Source organism: Sarcophilus harrisii, chromosome 1, assembly GCF_902635505.1.
Source record: "Sarcophilus harrisii chromosome 1, mSarHar1.11, whole genome shotgun sequence".
NCBI lineage: Eukaryota > Metazoa > Chordata > Mammalia > Dasyuromorphia > Dasyuridae > Sarcophilus > Sarcophilus harrisii.
This window is the reverse complement of record NC_045426.1, coordinates 364353167-364374370: the sequence shown is the minus strand read 5'-3', so window position 1 is coordinate 364374370 and position 21204 is coordinate 364353167. Positions and strand designations below refer to the sequence as shown.

General features: G+C 38.3%; 1 protein-coding gene and 1 long non-coding RNA gene across 2 annotated transcripts in view; one reads left to right on the top strand and one right to left on the bottom strand.

The window, feature by feature from the left end:
- ZBTB7C (zinc finger and BTB domain containing 7C) overlaps window positions 1–21204 on the bottom strand; it is a 565868-nt gene that overhangs the window by 283154 nt on the left and 261510 nt on the right. The window lies entirely within an intron of this gene.
- LOC116420519 lies at window positions 11904–16232 on the top strand. Its single transcript, XR_004230860.1, has 3 exons — window positions 11904–12121; window positions 12893–13031; window positions 15625–16232. It is a non-coding gene; the product is annotated as an uncharacterized LOC116420519 (long non-coding RNA).

Here is a 21204-nt window from a genome sequence, read left to right as displayed (position 1 = left end):
TGTTATGGAAATCATGCTTACCTCAAACTCAAGTGGACTTTGGTCTGAAACCTTGCCCTGCTACGTTTCCTCATCTGTATGATATATCTTTAAGGTCCCTTCTTGCTTTAAATTTTCTAAGTCACTCTTAAGGATATAGTAAAATGTTTTTGGTAGAGATTGGATTTTTCTTTCAGCATGTTTGTTGACAGGGCTGATGCTAAAATGACAGTGGTCCAGCTCCCTTTGGGATGGTATGATGCTTAAATGTTTATAGTGATGACCAGGGATAAAAGCTTCAGGGAGAAAACAATAATTGATAAGTTCTGTCTTGTCCTCCTTTTTTGCTTAGTACCTGTATGTGACACTGAGAGCTACCCAGATACTACTCACTGATACCTCTGTAAGCAAATTCTCTGGAAATGGAACTCCCTTTGACAAAGTTGACCAAAGAGAACATGGTGTAAACCATGCAGAAATTCCTCCATCCTTATGTAATATATGTAACCATTTCTTCTTGGGTCTAGTTTTCTACACAGACTCTCAAGGTTCCAGGGTTACTTGAGATGTTTGAGGGTGTTTCATCTATCTACCATTGCCCTGAGCCTCTATGGTCTGTATTCTTTCCATTTATGAGGGGCCAGTGACTAGTACCATAGCTCCATTTTAGTTAATATCAATTGGGTTTTTAGGGGGAGACAATTAGGGTTAAATGACTTATTCAGGGTATTTGAACTCACGCCCTCCTAATCCAGGATTTGTTGGTCTGTTCACTGTGCCATCTAGTCACCCCTATTGGAATATTTAAAATTTTGGTTTTAAAATTGGATAGAGATAGAATAAATAGCTACAATGTGACAGATACCTGTATACATACACACACACACCCCACCACCACCACCACCACCACCACTTAATACTAGATTAGAGGCAACAAATGAGAAAAATAAAATAATTAGTGGCACTGGATCATGTACAGGGATTGACCAGTTGAGGAGTGACCACATCCCAATAATGTTCTCGGCCCCATGTCCAAAAGTAGGCAAAATACCATCTATGAAAAACTAATGAATGAAAAAGCATTTATTGAGTATATTCTCTATATGAAGCCCTGTGCTAAGTACTGGGGAAACAAATAGAAAAGACAGTTCTTGAACTCAAAAGAGTTCATATTCTAGTGGGAAAAACTACATATAATAGATGGTTTCAACAGCAAGTCAGAAGTAAAGATCCAAGGGTCCATTAAGTATTTTAGCAAAGCAAATTATAAAGCCTTTTTTAAATGTCATTTTTCACTGATGAAATTATGTCAGCTTCTTATGATAAATCATTTGGCAATGCCAAGGGCTTTGATGATGAGAATTTTCTTTCCTGGGACCTTAGGAATCATGATTATAATACCCATAATTGTAATTGCCAGGATGTATCTCCACTAGGGATTGCTTTCTGAGTTCGTGACTTTGGGGGCCAGATTGAAAGCAGCACAGTGGTCTGGACAAGGCTGCCATTTTCAGGCTTATCTATCTATTGTTCAGCATTTGGTGTTGGGGCTAGTAAGGAAAGTGGGTTTTCTGTCCCCAGAGATTGGGTTCAGGTTCCAGGATTTCCATCATCTCCTCTGGTGATAGTGGAGGTAGTGATGGTGATTTGTTTGATGTGGCACATGCTACCTTTGTCTCTCCTTCAGAGGGACTTGCTGGTCCCAGATCATGTTCACACCTGACTCAGCAGAGGACTTTTCCAGAAGAAGTAAGAATGGCTCACTCATATGTCAAGAGGGCTGAAGAATCATAAATCACTTTGCCTAGGAAGGAAAGAGGGAAGTAGGACTCTTATTCAGGTGTGGGGAAGAAGGAATGATAAAATCATAGAATTTCCAATTTGGAAGGGACCTCAAAAGTGATCTGATCAAACCCATATCTGAATAAGAATCCCTTTCTTCTCTTCTTAACATCCTAACTAGTGATTATCCAATCTCTTCCTGAAGATCTCAAATAGTCAGTCAATAAGCATTTATGAAGCATTGACTATATGCCAGGTATTGTACTAAGCAATAATGATACAAAGAAAAGTAAAAACATCCTTCAGGGAACTCACAGTCTAATGGGGAAGAGAAGGAGAAATTCAAGAACAATGACCATTCATGGCTAGCTGTGAAGCAGTATATGTGTGTGTGTGTGTGTGTGTGTGTGTGTGTATAGATTTCTCTTATTGTTTGACTGCAACTCTTTGCAATGAATCTAAATCTCTCTCTCTTCAGCTCCTGTCCTTTGCTAGGTAAGTTCTGACCTCTGAGGATGAGAAAGATCAATTCTTCCATACGTCAACCCTTCAAATATTTGAGTATGATCAAAATGCCCCTGCTTTGTCTGTTTTTTTAGGGCTAAATATTCCTACCTCCTTCAACTTTTCCTTGTAATTGTGTGGTTTTGAATCCCATTTTGATAAACGTTCCATGGTCACATTTTAGTTTGTCAGTATCCTTCAAAAAGGAGGGGGAAGAAAATGGAGGTTGGCAGACCAGTCAGGAGACTATTCAAATAGTCAATTCCCTTCAAAATTTAGCTCAGCAAATAATTATTAAGTACAAACTATATTCAAACTACCCCCAAAGAGAACAAGAAAGAAAGAGGAAAAGGAGCATATGTACAGAAATATTTATAGCAGCTCTTTTTTATTATATAGCAAAGAACTGGAAATTAAGGGGATGCCCATCAATTGAAGAATGGCTGAACAAATTATGCTTTGTGAAACTAAGGCAATACTATTGCACCATAAGAAATAAAAGGGATAGTCTCAAAGAAACCTGGAAATTCTTACAAAATTAAACGAGGAGAACAATTTATAGCATAACCACAATATTATAAAGAAAAGTAACCTTGAAAGACTTGAAGAGCACTGAAAAACACAGTGACTGACCGTGATTCCAAAGGACTAGCAAAGAAGCCTCTTATGCACTGACATCACACAAGTAATGGACTCAAAATGTGAAGAATAAATGCATTTTCAAGTATAGACAATATGAGGATTTGTTTTACTTGATTAAGTATATTTTTTGGAGGAAGAGAGGAAGGGAAGAAGAAAAGGAAGAGAAAGAAGGAAGGAAGGAAGGAAGGAAGGAAGGAAGGAAGGAAGGAAGGAAGGAAGGAAGGAAGGAAGGAAAGAAGGAAGGAGGGAAGGAAGGAAGTCATGGAGGGAGGGAGTAAAGAAGGAAGCGTGGGAGAGAAGCAGGGAAGAAGGAAGGGAGGAAGGGAGGGAGGGAAGAAGGGAGGGAGAGAAATAAAAAGGGAGGAAAGGAGGAAAGAAAGAAGGGAAGGAGGGAGGGAGGGAGAAAGGGAGGAAGGAAGGAAGGCATGGAGGGAAGGAGGAAAGAAAGAGAGAAAGGGAAAGGGAAAAAAGAGAAAAAGAAAGGAGAGAAGGAAGAGACAGAGAGGAGGGAGAGAAAAGAGAAGAAAGATGGCCACTGAGTCATTTTTAAAGAAACAAACAGAAGAAAACAGAAGGAAGAAAAGAAAAAAAAATCATATAGCAGCGGTAGAATTTTGAAAATTAAATTGGATTTATTATATATTTAAAAAGAAAAGCAAACTGCACTTAACAGATTCAGTTTCACATATAATCATTCCTTTTTTCCCCGTTCTATTTTGTTTATTTTTGCTTTTTAAGTTCAGAATAAAAAAATGTTTTTAAAGCTCATGCTAAGTGCTGAGTACATGAAGATAAAATGGGATACAATAGCTTGCTCTCAAAGAGGTTATAAACTAGAAGCCAAGATAAGACATATACACATACACAGATAACTACAGTGCATTAGAGAATCAGTGCAAAGCAGAGCCTTACACAAAATGCTATGAAAAACTCAAGCAGAGGGAGATCACATCCAGCTGGCTAGAAGATTTCGTGAGGAATTTGACCTGAGCTGAAGAAGGCAAAATTTCATCAAGAGGAGATGGGAGGTGGAAGGGAACAGAGGTGTCATGTTTATCCCATCTGAGGCACTGAAACAGAAGGAAGAGGATGGGAGTTATCAATATAAGAAGAGGAACCATGGGAGATTTCCATTTGATTGTATTATACAGGGTAACTGAAGAGAAATAATGTAAGATAAAGTTGGGTATTAAAACCTGTTTCTGGAGGGCCTTGAATTCCAAAATAAGTAGTTTCCATTTCATTTAAAAAATGGCAGAGGGCAGGCGTAGCATATATTAGGAAAATTATGAAAGCAGTGGTGTGAAAGAAGGGATTGGAGGAAGGAGAAATGGGAGACCAATTGGAGAGTGTAATAATAGTTCAGTGAGAAATTATGAAGGGCTTGAACTAAGGCAGTGGGTAGCAGCTGTTGGGGTGAGGATGGAGAGGAAGCAGATTTTATTTAATTTTTTTTTTTTCATTCTCCTAGTGCCTTGAACTCATTAGGTCCTTAATCTCAGCAAGTTAGAACAATGTCCTGAACTGAACAGAACTACATAGGCCAGTTTGTAAAAGACAGCAGGATAACAGTTCCTGTGAACAAGATCCAGGAGTTTTAAAGTTGAGTCCTATCCTCTGCTCTGCCCTCCTCTCCTCCATTTAAAGTGTCTATCAGATTCATCTACTAATAGAATGGCTCAATGGATTATTTATCTAACCATAGTCCATAGCCTGGACAAAAGTCAAGCTTTTTCCACTTGGTTTTTTTCATGTGTGAGGTGGTTAGGATGAATTATTTTGAGTGGATGGAGTTCTCATTTAGAATGATTTGTGTTATTACAGGGTTTGATGCAAGGGAAGGTAGGTGACAGTGGTTAGAATGCCTCAGACATGTATTAGCTGTGTGATCTTGAATAAGTCACTTAAGCCTGTTTGCCTCAGTTTCTTATCTCCAAAATGAGTTTGAGAAGGAAATGGCAAATCACTCCAGTATCTCTGCAAATGGGGTCATGAAGAGTCAGACAAGATTGAAAAATTACTGAATTGATGTAAAAAGGATGATATGAATGAATAGTATGGCAAAACATCCACAAAAACTAATGTGTTTTTAGGCTATGATAAGGACAGTACTGCTTCTAGAATAAAGACACTACTAATCCTGCTGTTTGGCGATCTCATGAAAATGTATCAGGGAAATTCTCTTTATTTCTAGGTGTCACCTTTTGGGAAGGACATTGGTAAGTTAGAGAGCCTCCAAAATAAGGCAACCAGAATAGCAAGAGGACACGTTCCATATGAAGGTCTACTTAGGAAAAGAAAGGGAGCTAGATAAAGGAAATCACAGGCTTACATCACTATCTTCAAGAATTTAAAAAGCTGGTATGTAGAAAAATGATTCCAGTTTTTTTTTTTTAACTTGGTTTAAAGAGTAGAAATCTAATTTTATTTGGAAACAGAAAGGTTCTATGCTAACAAAATAGAACTGGCAATTCAGGAATGGCTCTTTCCTCAAATTTCTTCTAGTACTTTGGACCTATACTTTACACTTACTATATTATACCTTCAATAATGGTCACATGTAAACATATCTTATCCCTATTCTTAGATTGGGAGCTACTAATCCTTAACCAAACAAGGGTAGAGGAGATTTAAAAAGATAAAATAATTTCAATTACATGAAATTGAAAATCTTTTGTATACATAAAAAAATCATTGCAGTTAAGATAAGAAGGAAAGGTGTTGATTGGGAGAAAAATCTTTGTATAAAATATTTCTCATAAGGATCTGAGATATAAGATCTATAACGAATTAATAAAATGATCTATTTCATACACACACACACACCCCAAGAGCCATTCCCTTGTGATAAATAAGTAGTTGAAGTATATGGGCAAATAGTTCTCAAAAGCTTTACAAACTCTCAATCACTAAGAAAATTATTCCAGATCACTAGTAACAAGAGTAATACAAATCCAAACCATTCTGAAATTTCAATTTTTATCCAGTATATTGGTGAAGATGATGAAAAATATAAATAGCCAACTTTAGAAGGGCTCTGGAAACACAATCACATAAATATACTGTTGACAGAGCTAAGAATTGGCTCAGTCATTTTGAAAAGCAATTTGGAATTATGCTAAAAGAAAACTATCCATACAATTTGACTTAGATATTCTACAAATAGGATATGACCCCCAAATAAAAGTACCATATATATCAATATACTCAAAGCAACTATTGACTATTTATGGTAGTATGGAACTAGAAACAAAGTAAATAGCCATCAATGAGAAAAATGTCTCAGCAAATTGTGGTTCATGAATGTAATGGAATATTACTGAGCCATAAGAAATGATAGATATGAATAATTCAGAAAAATCTATGAACTACTGATACAAAGTGAAGTAAGCAGAACCTATAAAACAATAGCAAAATGATTACATCGATGTAAGTAAAATAAACCCAATAAAACAGAGTGCTTTGTAATTAAAATAGCTAAATTTAGCTCTACAGTTAGGAACAAGATCTGTTATTTCACTGAAATAGGAAACTCTCAGAGGAAGAAACTTACTCTACCAATATAGATTGGCACATTTTCTGCAACTTGTTATTCTTGAGAGTTGCATAATGCTCTACTGAGAAGTTATGTGACTTGCCCAGAGTCAGTAAGCCAGTATCTTCATTGTTAATCCAAGTCTTATGCTTAGAGGCCAGCTTTCTAATATAGTACAGAGCTCAGAAAATTCACCTTCCTGCCTTTATTGGAGGGATGAAACTATGGCTTTGGAATATAAAATATACTGTCACGCAACAGTATGTTAGTTGGTAATGCAAGAACTGGTTTAATCCCCCCAAAAAAACAAAATCCTTTTTTATAAGGAAAGCATTAAGAAATAAAAGTGATATAAAACAAAAATTATGTAGATAAATTCTTGCAGTTCAGGAATGATATTTTTTTCTTCTTTATCTCCTCAGTATCTAGCACAGTGCTTTTCATATAACAGATACTTTAATTTCTGCAATTTGAATGTGTTATGGTGCAGAGTTTGAATTCAATTCAGTTCAATTTTTCAACTTTAATTTCTGCAATTTGAATGTGTTATGGTGCAGAGTTTGAATTCAATTCAGTTCAATTTATCAATTCAACAAACATTTAAAGATTGGAGTTGGCCACATGTAAGTATAAAGTAAGCCCTATATGCATCCATCAGCATCCTGACTATGATAGGATATTGGTCCAAAGATGAAGGCCCATACTTCAGCATCCAGAAGTTATGGAAAAATCAATTTAACCTAAAAGTTGGGGGTGATCAGAGCTATATTTAACTAAATATGGATCAGCTCTCCAAACATAGTCTTATCTATCTTATCAGCATATTACTTGGTCACCAATTTTGGCTTTGAAAGTCATTTCTGTCCGAAGTTTTTCAGATGAAAAAACTGAGACCTAGAGAGATGATATGTTTGCCAAGGGCATACAGTAAGATACTAATGAACTTAGTTTTAGAACTCATCTAGAATGATAGTTTCTACCATTCCACAATGTTCAAAATTTGGCATATTTATAAATAGGTCTAAGGCAGATGGGAGGAATATTTTTCTAAAATTATATATAATTATATATATATATGTATTAGATTATATATTTATCTACAATATATAGTATATGTGTGTATATGTATATATTATATAATATACATATACATAATAGATTCAGCTGATATATTAGACATTGTGTTGTTAAATTATTTTTCAGTTGTTTCCAACTTTGTGACCTCACTTGAGGTTTTCTTGGCCAAGATACTGGAGTGTTTTGCCATTTCCTTCTCCAGCTCATATAACAGGGAAAACTAAGGCAAATGGGCTTAAGTGACTTGTCCAAGATCACCCAGATGGAATGTGTCTGAGGCCAGATTTCAACCCAAGATGATGATTCCTGACTTCTATGCACTAGGGCACCACCTAGCTGCCCAGTAGATGTAACATTCTTGGAATCAGGAAAAAAACCTATTTTTGAATTCTAACAGAGTCAATGCGAGGATGGAATGAGAGTATAACACTTTGTAAACTTTAAAATGATGTCTAAAGGTCAGTGACTGTTATTATTGTTCATTGATTCATTCCTCCCCTAAGGTTTTACTATGATGCCTCAGTATGGTTGGGAGGTAACTTTAGATAATCCTAAAGATTATCTTCATGGGTGACTGGTAAGTGTTTCCCAACCAGTTCTCCAAAGCAAGGAATCCTATGAAGTTTAATCTATGCATCAACATTTTCTATGAGCAAACCAGTTCCATTCTCTGGGCCTCAAATTCCTTATTTGTAAAGTGGGAATAATTATATCTGCCTGTTTGAAATGAGTGTCATGAAATTACTTCTTAAGTCTAGAAAATCAACAAAACAATAAATCAAGTCTTGATTAGTGGCATTTGTCCATTTCTGAGGTAGAAGTGCTCACACTGAAAATTTAATAATCAATTTTCACAAATTGGTTCCAACTAGGTTGGCCATAGCCCTGGATATGTTTAGGAATTCTTAAAACTTTTGCCAAACACACTATGATAGATAAAGTGCTAGACTAGGAATCAGGGAAGTACTGGATTTAAATCTTGTCTCTGACACTTACTTAGCTACGTGTCTTTGAGTAGGTAAAAGCAAGTGACTTAACTTTTCTCAGGGTCATTTCTCGTCTGTAAAATGGGAATGTTTATGTTTATAGCATCTATATTCTAGGGTTGGTGTGAGTTATGAGAAGCTGCTTTGCAAATTCTAAAGTGCCACATAAAATGTTGATTATTATTAAGGACAATTCACTGATGGTCTATATTGTCTGTCTAACAAAATTAAACCTTAAGAGAAGATCAGCACTAAGCTAGTCTTAGAGTTACATAATTGTTCAGACATAGAAGCTCATCGCGAAGATTTGCTTAGTTTAGTGAAGGGCTGCAATCTGCATTGCTGGAGAGAGGAGGGATTACACCCAAGCATTCATTCTTTCTTTCTTTCATTCACTGACCAAATACAGATTGTTCTTATTAGTATAATATAGTTACTGACTGCTATTTAGCAACAAGTGGATATGAAGAAAATTCTCTTTCAGTCTTCACACTCCTCCTGGTGACAAAACACTCAAGTTTTCTCAACTCAGCACCCTGTATTCCTGCTCCTGGCAAACTCTTACTAAGTACTAAACACAACATACTTATACAAGTGACAGGAGCATATCATTCAATTCAGTAAACATTTATTAAATTCCCATGGAAGTAAAAGTCTTGGAGGGAGAACATAGTCCATATAGACTTTTAGAAGAAAATGATATGACTCCTTCAAATTGGAGGATTCAATGTAGAAAGACAGCAAAAAAAAAAAATAAGTTTAAAACTAGTAGGGTAAAAAATGGAGGAGCTGAAAGCCCAAATCCCAAAAAGTCCCATTTCCATGGAATTAAAACAGCAGTCAACCACATCTTGCCATAACATCCTTTGTGCCAAGCCTCAGTGTCTTAGCCATTTAAAAAAAAAAAATTCAGTGTGACCCAATGAACTAATAACTACATGTGATTAATATGCTGGCCCCTGCACAAAGGAAATTCTCTGCTCCATGAGAGGAAAAGCTGAGTGAATAGTTTGAGGAATGTTTTGCCAGAATCTGCAGGGAGGGGATAGAGATGCCTGGAAGTTGGGTAGGGTGGGGTAGGCAGAAAAGGAGTCAGCCTACGGCCTACTTGGTAAGATTTCCAGAGAGCTGGTTAAGTCTTGGACCCCTCCCTTCTATCCCTTTTCCCCACCCTACTGGATAATTCAGGAAATACATCAATTAGAGGTTTAATCCTTTGGCTTTAAGTTTTAATTATCATTAAAATACGACCTGCCCAAGGAGGGGTTGTACTCAGCTTGAATGAGTTTTTCAGATTCTTTCCTGAGGGTAGGCTTTGATTTGAGATGGGAGTGGGGAGCAGGGGAGAGCTTGTCTGGAAAGGGGGGAGGGGGGCTGGAATATTTTGAAAGAAGAGGGAAAGCGCAGAACTTGGAGAAAAGGTCCAAGGGCCCATCATCACTCTCCTGGGTAAGAGCACTGAGCCAGCTGTGAAGAGAACTGAAGGGTCTGATCCTGATTCTGTCATTAAGTAGCTGTATCTTGCTATTGTTGCTGGCCTTGGACAAATACATTCCATTCTCTGGCTTCAGATCTCTCATTTGTAAAGTGGGAATAAGGGGCCGCTACATGGTACAGTGGATAGGGACTGGGGAGCCTGGAAACAGGAAAACTCATCTTCAAATCGCTCCTCAGGCACTTACTAGTTGGGTGAGTCTAAGTCACTTAACTCTGTGTACCTCAGTTTCCTCATCTGTAAAATGAGTTGGAGAAGGAAATGGCAAACCATTCCAGTCATCTTTGCCAAGAAAATCTCAAATGAGTTCATGAAGAGCCAGACTGAGAAATGACTAACTCAAAAAAAAAAAAAGGGGGGGGGGGAATAATATCTTCCTGATTCCAATAGATTTGTGATTGAAAGAGCCATCTGCATCCAGAGAGTGGTCTGTGGAGACTGAATGTGGATCACAGCACAGTATTTTCACCTTTCTTAATTTTGTTGTTTATTTGTTTGCTTTTTTTTTTCATTTTTCATTTTTCTCCCATTTGATCTGATTTTTCTTGTGCAGCATGACAAATGTAGAAATATGTTTAGAAGAATTACACATGTTTAACCTATACTGAATTTTTTGCTGTATAGGGGAGGGAGAAAGAGAGAGGGAGGAAAAAAAAAATCTGGAACACAAGGTTCTGCAAGGATAGATGTTGAAAACTATCGTTGCATGTATTTTGAAAAATAAAAAGCTATTAATATTATTTTTTAAAATAACATCTGCCTGTTCGTCATGAGTATCAAGTATCAAATGTTCCCTACAAAAGCAAGGATAGTCGTAATCAATCTGGGGTTGTGGGTAGATAGATCATTGCTAGTTTGTCTAGCTTCCATTAACCCACTGGCATTTATAACCCAGGATTCAAGTTTGCACATTAGCATAAGACTTTCCTCATTGGTGGAGAGAATGATCACCATAACTGTGCTTACCACACCTGCTTGAGTTTAATCTGTTAAGGAGAAATTGGGAGAAGAAAGATTCATTATTTTGGCTTTGAACTTTGAGGGAGATACAAGTAGTTCCAGGATCTCTTTAGGAGGGAGATAAAGAAGCTGGGGAAATATGGGCACATAGAAGAATATTTCCAAATTTGGGGCTGGAGAATTCTTCTAAGTCTCTAGTATAGCAAGCAGCAAATCTGGGACAACGCTCAACGTGTCAGGTACCTACTTCTTCCACACGCCAGCTCATTTTAGAGGCTTTCTTTCCCTTCAGGAGCCTCTGTCTGAAGGAAACCTGGAACTATTTATGTACTTCTTCAAGGTCTGATGTCAGAAAAATGAATTTCTCCTTTCCCAGACTCTCTGCAATCTAAATCTGAGATACAGACCATAAAGAAATCATTCTTTCTACCAGTGAAGAAAGTCTTATGCAAATGTTCACACTTGAACCCAAGACTGCACATGATTATACTCAGTAACTGAGGCAGCACTTTAAATCAGGAATACCTGCGGAATCCAGCCTCAGACATTTACTAACTGTGAGACATTGGTCAAATCACTTAACCTCTGCCTCAATTTCATAATCTTGAAAATGGGGACAATAATAGCAACTTCCTCACAGGTTGTTGTGAGGATCAAATGAGAAATAACTGCAAAGTGTTTAATATGGTGCTTGACAAATAGGATATATTATATAAATATTAGCTGTTATTGGGGCAGCTAGGTAATGCAGTGGATGAACTTGGAATCAGAAAGACTCGTCTTCCTGAGTTCAAACCTGTTCTCCGACATTTACAAGCTGTGTGACTCCAGAAAAGTCACTTAACTCTGTTTGCCTCGGTCTCCTCATTTGTAAAGTGAGTCAGAGAAGGAAATGGCAAATCCCTCCAGTATCTTTGCCAAGAAAACCTCAAATGGAATCACAAAGGGGCAAACATGACTCAACAACAAACAAAGCAGTTGTTATAAATGATTGGTTATTCTTATCTTTATTTGCTTAGATAATGGATTTCCCTCTCTCACCCAGACTGATAATGCAGTGGCCATTCATTCAATCACAGCACTGATTGGCATGGAAGCTTTGACCTGCTCCATTTTCCTGATCTGGACTGATGGTTCTCCTCTGAGGCAGGGGAGGTCACGGTAATCACTCTGATCTAATCACAACATCTTTCAGACTTAGTCATATTTGCAGTTCCAAATGCTGAAATGTAGCAATTTACCAGTTTTAGCCTCCCTAGCAGCAAAAATTATTCAATTTTTGCCACTGGTCTAGATTACCTTTAAAAATACTATAGCTGTGCTAAAATCCTGCTTCATCAATCAACCACTATTAAATGATGTACCTAAGGTGATGGGGCAGCTAGATGGTAAAATAGTGCACAGAGTGCTGGGCCTGAAGAAGGAAGGCTCATTTTCCTGAGTTCAAATCCTTCTTCAGACATTAGCTATTTGACTCTGGACAAGTCACTTAACTCTGGTGGCCTCAGTTTTTCCATCTGTAAAATGAGCTGGAGAAGGAAATGGCAGATCACTCCAGTAACTTTGCCAAGAAAATCCCAAAATGAAGGAAGAATTGGACATGACCAGGATGGCTAAACAACAACAACTAGGTGGAGATATGAGTAGAGAGTGCTGGACTTGGAGCCAAAGGTTGAGTTCAAATCCTGTCTTAGTTACTAGTTGTGTCATCCTAGGCAAGTCATTTAACTTTCTCAACTTTAAAATGAGAGGGTTGAAATTGATGTTGATGGCTCCCAAAACTTCTTCCAGATTCTCTGACTGATGTCATCTATCAGTGGTTTCAAAGTCCAATAGAAATGCTTCCCTGCATATTGACTTAGAAAACCACCAATCATTATTATGTAAGTCATGTGGTAATTTTCTTTATTTTGTCAAACTTTTCTCACTTAGATTTTAAGCTGTCACTTGTAGTCACTTTGTAGCTGAAAGTTGGATTCCAAAGTCCTGCTTCTCTCAGAAGGGTCCAACTTGGACTCTCTGATCCAATAGAGACTGAATAAATAAGAGATGCTGAGCTGTTTGCTATCAGGTAAGAAAGAGCTTTCATTGAAATGGACTTTTAAGGGCACACTTGATTTTAAATTACTGGGAGGCTGATTACTCAGTTTGAAGATGAGCCAAGTTTCCTGGATCATCTTCTTTTATCCATCTTTTGGCCAGGTGCTCATCGTTAGATAAGATGCCATGTAATGGCATAGTGAGAAAACAAGGTTTTGGGAATATTGGTTATTACATTGACCTATGGGCTAGATAATGTTCCTCTCCTTGCCCCAGGTAAGGCGAAGTTACTAGCTGAGCTAATTGCAGGAACATCATCATCACCATAGCCTTCTTCATAGTACTAGTCCTGAAGCCATTCATATGAATGATTATGAATAAATGCTCATTTTTCTTAATGAAACAAATTCTTTCAGAACTTACAGTCAGGGACTATATCTTTGCTAGTTACTGATGTGAGACTGGTCAAGTCACTTAACCTCTTGCCTGCCTCCTCAGTTTCCTCCACTGCAAAATGTGAGTTAGTAATAGCACCTATGTCCCAAGGTTGTTGTGAGGATCAAATGAGATAATATTTGTAAAGCACTTAGTATAGTCCCTGGTACATGAATGCTTAATTAATGCTTCTTTCCTTCCTTCTTTCCTCTTTCTTCCTTTCTTTCCTTCCAGTTTTCTTCCTTTCTTCTTTTCTTCCTTTTGTCCTTTTTCTTTCTCCTTTTATCTTTCCTTCTTTTCTCTCTCCCTTCCTTCCTCTTTTCTTCTTTCCCTTCCAGCTTCTTTTCTCTTTCCTCCCTTCCTTCTTTCCCTCTCTCCTGTTTTCCTTCCTTTCTTTCCTTCCTCTTTTCTTCCTTCCTTCTTTCCTTCCTTCCTTCTTTTCTTCCTTTCCTTCTTTTCTTCTTTCCTTTCTCTCTCCCTTCTTTCCTCCTTTCCTCTTTCCCTCCTTTCTTGCTTCTTTTCTTTATTCCTTCCCTCTCTTCTTCCCTCTTTCCTTCCTTCTTTCCCACTCTCTCCCTCTTTTTTTCTGTCCTTTCTTCCTCCTTTCATCCTTTCATCTCTCCCTATAAGGTTCCTTACAGCTTTATACCTATGATTTGGAAAATAGTCAACACCTTTTATATGACTACCCTATTTATCCCTCTAAGCCTCAGTTTCCTTATCTGTAAAGTGAGAGAGTTGGACTACATGGCCACTAAGGTCTCTTTCCAGATCTAAATTTATGTTTCTTTGGTCTTTCTCCAAGGGTCAAGTTGTATTTTTCCAGGGGTCTATTGTACCACCCTGCTGAGAGTAACCCTGAGTGTGAGCCCCTCCCAAAGGGGCTTTGCTCCAGCCCCAAACTTTGCCAGACTACATGCTGCACAGCTCGTCCTCTGCTTTTGGAATTACTGGCCAGCCTCCTGCACCAGGGTGGGGTGGACCTACTTTTCTGCTTAGGCAGGCAGTGGTTATGTTCCACCATAAAATATTGGGTTGCAGTTATTCTTCCTCCTCCCTTATTCTACCCACTGGTATTCCCCTCCTCATGGATCCCTCACTCAATAGGGGCAACACATCCAGACCCCAGTGCTGAGCTGCCAAGGGGAAATTCAGGGCCCCAAACATCAGAAGTCACTCACAAAGGCCATCTACCTTCCTGCTGCCTCAGTGTCTCCAGGAGGTTAAGATACAAATGAGAGTGTGTGAGCCTCTCTGAGTTCAGATGGCAGTTTTTAAAAACTCTAGTTTTGTACAATAAGAATGTTTGCAAGGGAGACAGATGGACATCTTTATCCATTCTCCTCAGCTCTGGTGAATGTACCCATTCCTCGCTTTCCTATCCCTTCCTCACCAACAAAAATACACCCTTTTCCCCTCTCCTCCAGCAATCTCCAGCCAATCTGCAATTGGCAATATGGACCAAATCTTTGTGAGAAGAGGAGAGCCAGCGAAATGATAAAGGGGATGGGGGGGGGGAGTAGAGAAACAAACCTACTCTAGGGGTTATCTCTGAATTTTAGACAAGAGAGAGAAGGCACCCCATCCTACAGCCCTGAAGCTCCTCTACTGTCGAAGAATTCAGATGTCTTCAAACATTAGCTCTCCACCAGAGCTGATTTTGAGAGAGCTTCCACCATGTCTCTTAGCCTTCCCTCAAAGTACCATTATTCAATAAAACAGCCAGCGTCAATTCCTAAGCAATCTAAAAACAACTTCACAATGTCTAATTTTAGCTCTAATCTTCCCCAGCTCTGGTTGTGTGGCTTCTAATTATTTTTTCCCAAGAGCTACCTTGATGGATAGTTATACATTTTCCAATGTATTATATGGTATCATGTAAAGTGTCTTTAGAAAAAAAAGTGTTGATTATTCCATGTTGTTAATTTCCCTAACACTAAAGGAAAAATCTGCAGATAATACCCTTCCCTAGAAGCCAGAAGTCAATCCTCATTTTCTTTAATACTAATAAAACAGACAGTTCATTTATAAGAGGCTCCCTAAAAGAGGGTATTGAAAAACATTATATTTCTCTTAAAGTTGTTAAAGGGCATAAATCCATTATCCAGATACAGATCACTTAATAATTTAATGCCTTTGGCTTGGCATTGTTCCCAGAATATTTTCCCTTTATCTGTCTCTATTTTCAGGTTGGAACAAATTGAGGAATAATCAGTCCTGTTTGCTGGACTGACGAGACCATGGAGGGAAACTGGAAGGATTCACAGATTCTCTCACTGCCCCTTGCTCACATTCTGTTGGAGGAGTTTGAATGGCGTATGGAGTTTGCCAAGGATAGGAGGAGTGTTTGAAGAAGTGTTTCTTTTCCATTTCTACTCATTCAGGGATGCCTGTGCCCTGTCTGCCTCTCAGGAAGCCAAGATCCATTGGAAAAGGAAATGGGTGCCCATGTTGGTGGGCAGGTTGGTGGGAGGGCCAAAAGAGAAAGCTTCCCTCTGGAAAAGGTGATTACTTTGCATTTTCTATCTCAAATCATCATTTACATGATGTATTAACCCAACCAGGTAATTAAAATCATTAACGTTTCCTTTTTGCAGATTGGTAATAAAGGGAAAATAAGTGTGAGAATCATCACTCATCCCTGCAGTCTCATCAGACAACTCCCCCTCTATTCCCCCCCCCAATCTAAATTCCACCTAAGAATGGTTTGGATGACTTCAAGGCCTGAAAAGAGATATGTTTTTGTGATACAGTTCATGTTACCAAAATCAAGAGAATTCTCTATCTTTATTCCATCCAGATTTTATCATCTTCACTTACATTTGGTCTGTTTTTTACATTTCTGTAGTCTGCCTTTTTTCTACAACTCCCATAAAACCGACTTGGTAAAAAACAGGGAGCATCAATATGGTATAATTTTAGGGGCACTTGGATATCCCATCATCTCAGACATATCCCCCTCCCACACCCATCCCCTGCCTGCCTGAAAAGCTACCATGAGAAGTTCATTACTTTGGATTATTAAGGAACTATCCCTCTCCCATTAAATTATGTCCAGAAGGGTCATACAATTAAACAATTATTAACCATTAATACATTAGTGGAGTGTACTTGGGTAGGCTTCTCTACAGGCAATAGAAATTGTACTGGGATACAATTTTTTAAGAAATAGTACTAAGTTTAACCGAGAGTTCAATAAATAATGATAAGTAGGAAGAAAAAGTGGAGGATAATCAAGGAGAGGTCCTGCCTTATTTACCTCATTTCTTTTTTAAGAGGGAAATCAGCAGAATTACAAGTAGGACAGAATTCAGGATACAAAAATTAGAAGGTATAAACATGTTCTCTAGATGCCCTTCCTTTCCTATGGCCACATCCCTATCTCCCAGTCCCCCATCCCTCTTGATCCTGTAGCTACCAATCTTTGGATGGGAGAAACCTCCAGGCATCTCAGCCTACACTTATCTTTCTATTGGCTATATCCCAGATAAGTTATTTTTCATATTCCATCCTCTGCTGTCCTCTGATTTCTTCCCTTATCCTAGGAACAAAAATTCTTTGTGACAGCTCTGATAACTAAACTGATATGACAGAGAAATGGCATAGGCATGGTATACCTGTATTTTAGCCAAGTGCTTGAAACACCTTCTCTGTCATTGTAGACAAGATGAAGAGATGGGTGTTAAATGGATACACAGAAGATGGCTAAATGCTTAGACCCAAGAGTAATCATTAATGGATCAATGTCGACCTCAGGAACAGTCTTTGAAGAAGTGCTCTGAGAACCTGTCCTTAGCCTTTGGAAGGTGCAGCACAAGTATTAATTCCCTCATTTCAGAGATGGGAAGACAAATACTCAAAGAGTCAAATGTCTTGACAGATGATAGCAGAGTCATATTTTGAATTTAGGTCCCCTGACTCCAGTCTAGGAACCTGTCTGCTACTTCTACATCCCTCATAGTACAGGGGAAGCAGCTTTGCAGATTCAGGGATGAGCAAGTGGAGGAAAGAGAGATAAATCTGGATAGGGCAGGTGGGATGGATGGTGGAGGGCCTTGAATGCCAGGATAAAGTGTTCCCATAGGCAGTAAATAACACTATCTGAAGTGTCATTAGGTCTTTATGAGAAGGGCAGTGAGATGGAGGCAGAGGCACTCCCCAGTGCAGCCTTTATTGCTGCTATAGTTGTCATTGGCCCTCCTGCATGATTCATTGAAGTTAAGGACACTTCCAAAACACTCGTCTGTACTAGGAGACCTAGCTACAACAGAAACAAAATTGATAACCGCTTTGAAAACCCAGGCTTTGTGTGTGAGGACCATGTTGCTTTCAAATCAACCTGCATGTTTTCTAGAGGGAAAGGCCATTGCACTTTGCAAGAGAAAAAAAGAGTTTGGCAAAATATGGAGTCAAAATGCTCTCTTTCTGACATATATTCAAGGTTCACCCTTCTGTTAGGGTTAGTTGCATGTTTCCCAACAAGCTGCCCCCTTCCCTTTATGTTCTTTATCCTTTATCATGAGATAACTGAAAGAGATTTCTGATGAAAGAAATTTCCCACCACTTAAAAAAGTACTGGAGACCCAACTGAGACCCATCAATAGATCATTCATCATTCCTCTGCTATTCGTTTCTATTACTAATCTGTGGGTGATTGTGACAATGATAGTTTCCCCTCAGTTATATCCCTCATCTATAAAATGAAAAGGTCAGACTAGAAGATCTCGAAGGTCCCTCCAGCTCTAACATCTTACAGTTCATCCATGACTCAGAAATTTGACCCATTTGGAGATTCCAACCCTCCTCCAAGACCCAGCTCAAATTCTTCCTTCTCTGTATGCCCTTACTTCTTCCCCCATCACAGAAATAAAAGTATCTTGCACTAACTAATGTATGAAACATTCAGATCTACAAAATGCTTTCTTTGCAAACAAATAAAAAAAGCTACAAGGTAGATAGAGCAAGAAACTTTCAGTAAGATGGCACAATCACTAGAGCACCAGCCTTGGAGTCAGGAGTTTCTAAGTTCAAATTCAGCATCAGACACTAAATACTAGCTGTGTGACCTTAAACAAGTCATCCCCAATTGCCTTGTGCAGCAAAAAAAAAAAAAAAAAAAAAAAAAAAAAAAAAAAAAAGAGTTTAAAAAGTAACATTAGGTGAGTTGTCCCCACTTAGAATTGAAGCCCAGGTCTTTTGATTCTGAGTCTGGTTCTCCTACTCTACCACACACATTGAAATGAGAAAATCACCTCAGAGGCATTAAATGGCTTGTCCAAGATGACTCAGTTATAAGGGCAAAACTTTGACTGGAAATCAGGATCTCAGGCTTTTTTCCTTATAGTGCTTTTCTGCATTAGCCCTCACTTCTCAGTTTATTTGTAGCTACCCTTTGTACATAATAAAGATGTTATAGTCCTGTATGCATGGATTCGTTGAATTACCCTTTACCAGACTATAAGCTCCCTGAGGACAGAAAACATGTTTAGCTCATCTCTGTAGACTTCATCATCTCTACCACAGCACTTCAAATATAGCAGGTGCTCAATAAATCTTTAATGTTTTGTTGCCAACCAACTAAGGTTGGCTGGAACATAACTTGGAGACCAGTGAATTGGATCCCTTCATTTTGCAGATAAAGAAACTGAGACAGTCTAAATAATTGTCCTGAGATCACAAAGCTAGTAAGTCTATGAGACAGGATTTGAACTCACGCCTTCCCAACTCTAAGCCCTGACTCCATCTATTGTATTCCCTATAGAGATGGAGGAAATGGGGCTCAGAAAATGAAATCATTTGTGCAAGATTGCAAAATCATTCACTGCTAAACCAGGATTAAAAGGGGGGCAGCATAGGGTAGTAGAAAGAGTATTATACTAGTCCTGAATTCTCCACCTAATATTCTATGATTCTAAATTACCTAATTAGTGATTCTTCAAGCTCTATTCTCAACAATCATCTCCCAGGACTAGCAAAGTAAAGTTTTTATCAGCAAAGGCTGACTTTAGGCAAAGTGTATAGTCTATATAGAGGGTACGGTGAATTTTGTTGTTCAGTCATTTTCGGTTATGTCAACTTCTCTATGACCCCATTTGGGTTTTCTTGGCAAAGATAATATAATGATTTGCCATTTCCTTTATTTTACAGATGAACAAACTGAAGCCAACAGGATCAAGTAACTTGCCAGAATCACATAGTTACTAAGTATCCAAGGTCAGATTTGAACTCAGGGAGAAGAGGATTCCTAACTGCAGACTCAGCACTCTATCCAGTGTAACACCTACCTGCCTCCTTGATTGGAGGACCTCCAAAATCTAAAAGGCATTTTTCCCCTCTGATTATTAGGTTCATGTTCTTTCTAAACCTACAACTAGAGACAGTCCTACAGAATTATGATAGACACTTTGTCTTTAATCTCCACGTCTCATTTCTTTACCTTTTCTTCCCACCTAGCAGTGACCACATTTTCCCCAATGATTAGTTCCAGAGTCCCCCATTATGATATCCCACCTGAAATTCATTATTACCAAGGCTTCTCTCCACTCTTAAAATGTCATGATTGAAAATCTGTCATCTCTAAGCAATGTCCAGTCCTTCTTTCATCTCCTCCTCCTTATTCCCCTAGAAATTATCTCAAGTACTATTAAGAGGAAAATAGCCTGATCAAATTCATTCACATGAAGATATAAACATTCTCTTAAGTATTTGACTTTTGTTGACATTGTTTGAGAGTGTCTTCTATCTCTCTCAGATTGGAAATGCATGATCCTTTTGGAGCCATCTCATATCTCAATCCTAATTGGTACAGAAATTTTTAACATGTTCTGGGTTTTCCCCTCACCTCTCTTGGGCCATTTTTACCTTCCTGAGGTATCCTAGAGTCCCTTCATTTCCTGAGGTTCACCATATTTGTGTTAAACTGAGTGGAGACACCTGATCAGCTTTAGCCCTACTGCAGTGCAGAACTCTCCAGATTCATATCTTCCACTAGCTTGGCCACCATTTGCATTTTCAAAGAAAAACTTTTAAAGCCAAATAAAGTAGAATCTCAGTCTTTCAGGGCAGAGAATCCTTCCTGGCACCCTTCAAATTCCATCACTCAAGTGAAAATCTACTCCTATTAAAACCAGCCTTGACACCAAACCCAGCAGGCAAAGAAGAAACTTTTGATTTCACATTGTAAAGCTGTTTGGTCTTTAGTCGTCAACTACAAGGATCATGATAACATTATTCTGAACAGACTGTGTTCAGAAACAACATCCACTGAAAATCCCTCAAACAATGCATTTTTCTTCCTCTCCTCCCCCAACAAAAAAGCTTTTGGGATAGAATACCTATGCAAATGAGAAAACATATAGAAAATGACAAGAAGATAATATTTCAGTGGCTCAAAGATTACTCGGAAAGCTACTCTAAGACATGTTAGAGTGGGTAGGAACCACAGAAATCACTCCTTGAATAAAGAAATGGTCCCAGAAAAGGGAACTGACTTACTCAAAGTAACTTGTAAGAAAGCTAAACCTAGAACTCAATATGGTTTGATGGCAAGGGCCAAGACTGTAAAGTCAAAAAGAAAAATTGGATTCAAGTTCTGACTCTGACACTTATTAGTTATGTGATGCTAGATATATTACTTAACCTCCCTTAACTAAGAAGTTCCTCATCTGTAAAATAGCGATCAAACTACTTTCATAGGGTTCAAATTTTATAAACCTTAAAATCTTTATAAAAGTCTGAATTATTACAATAATTCCCTCCAACTTAGACTG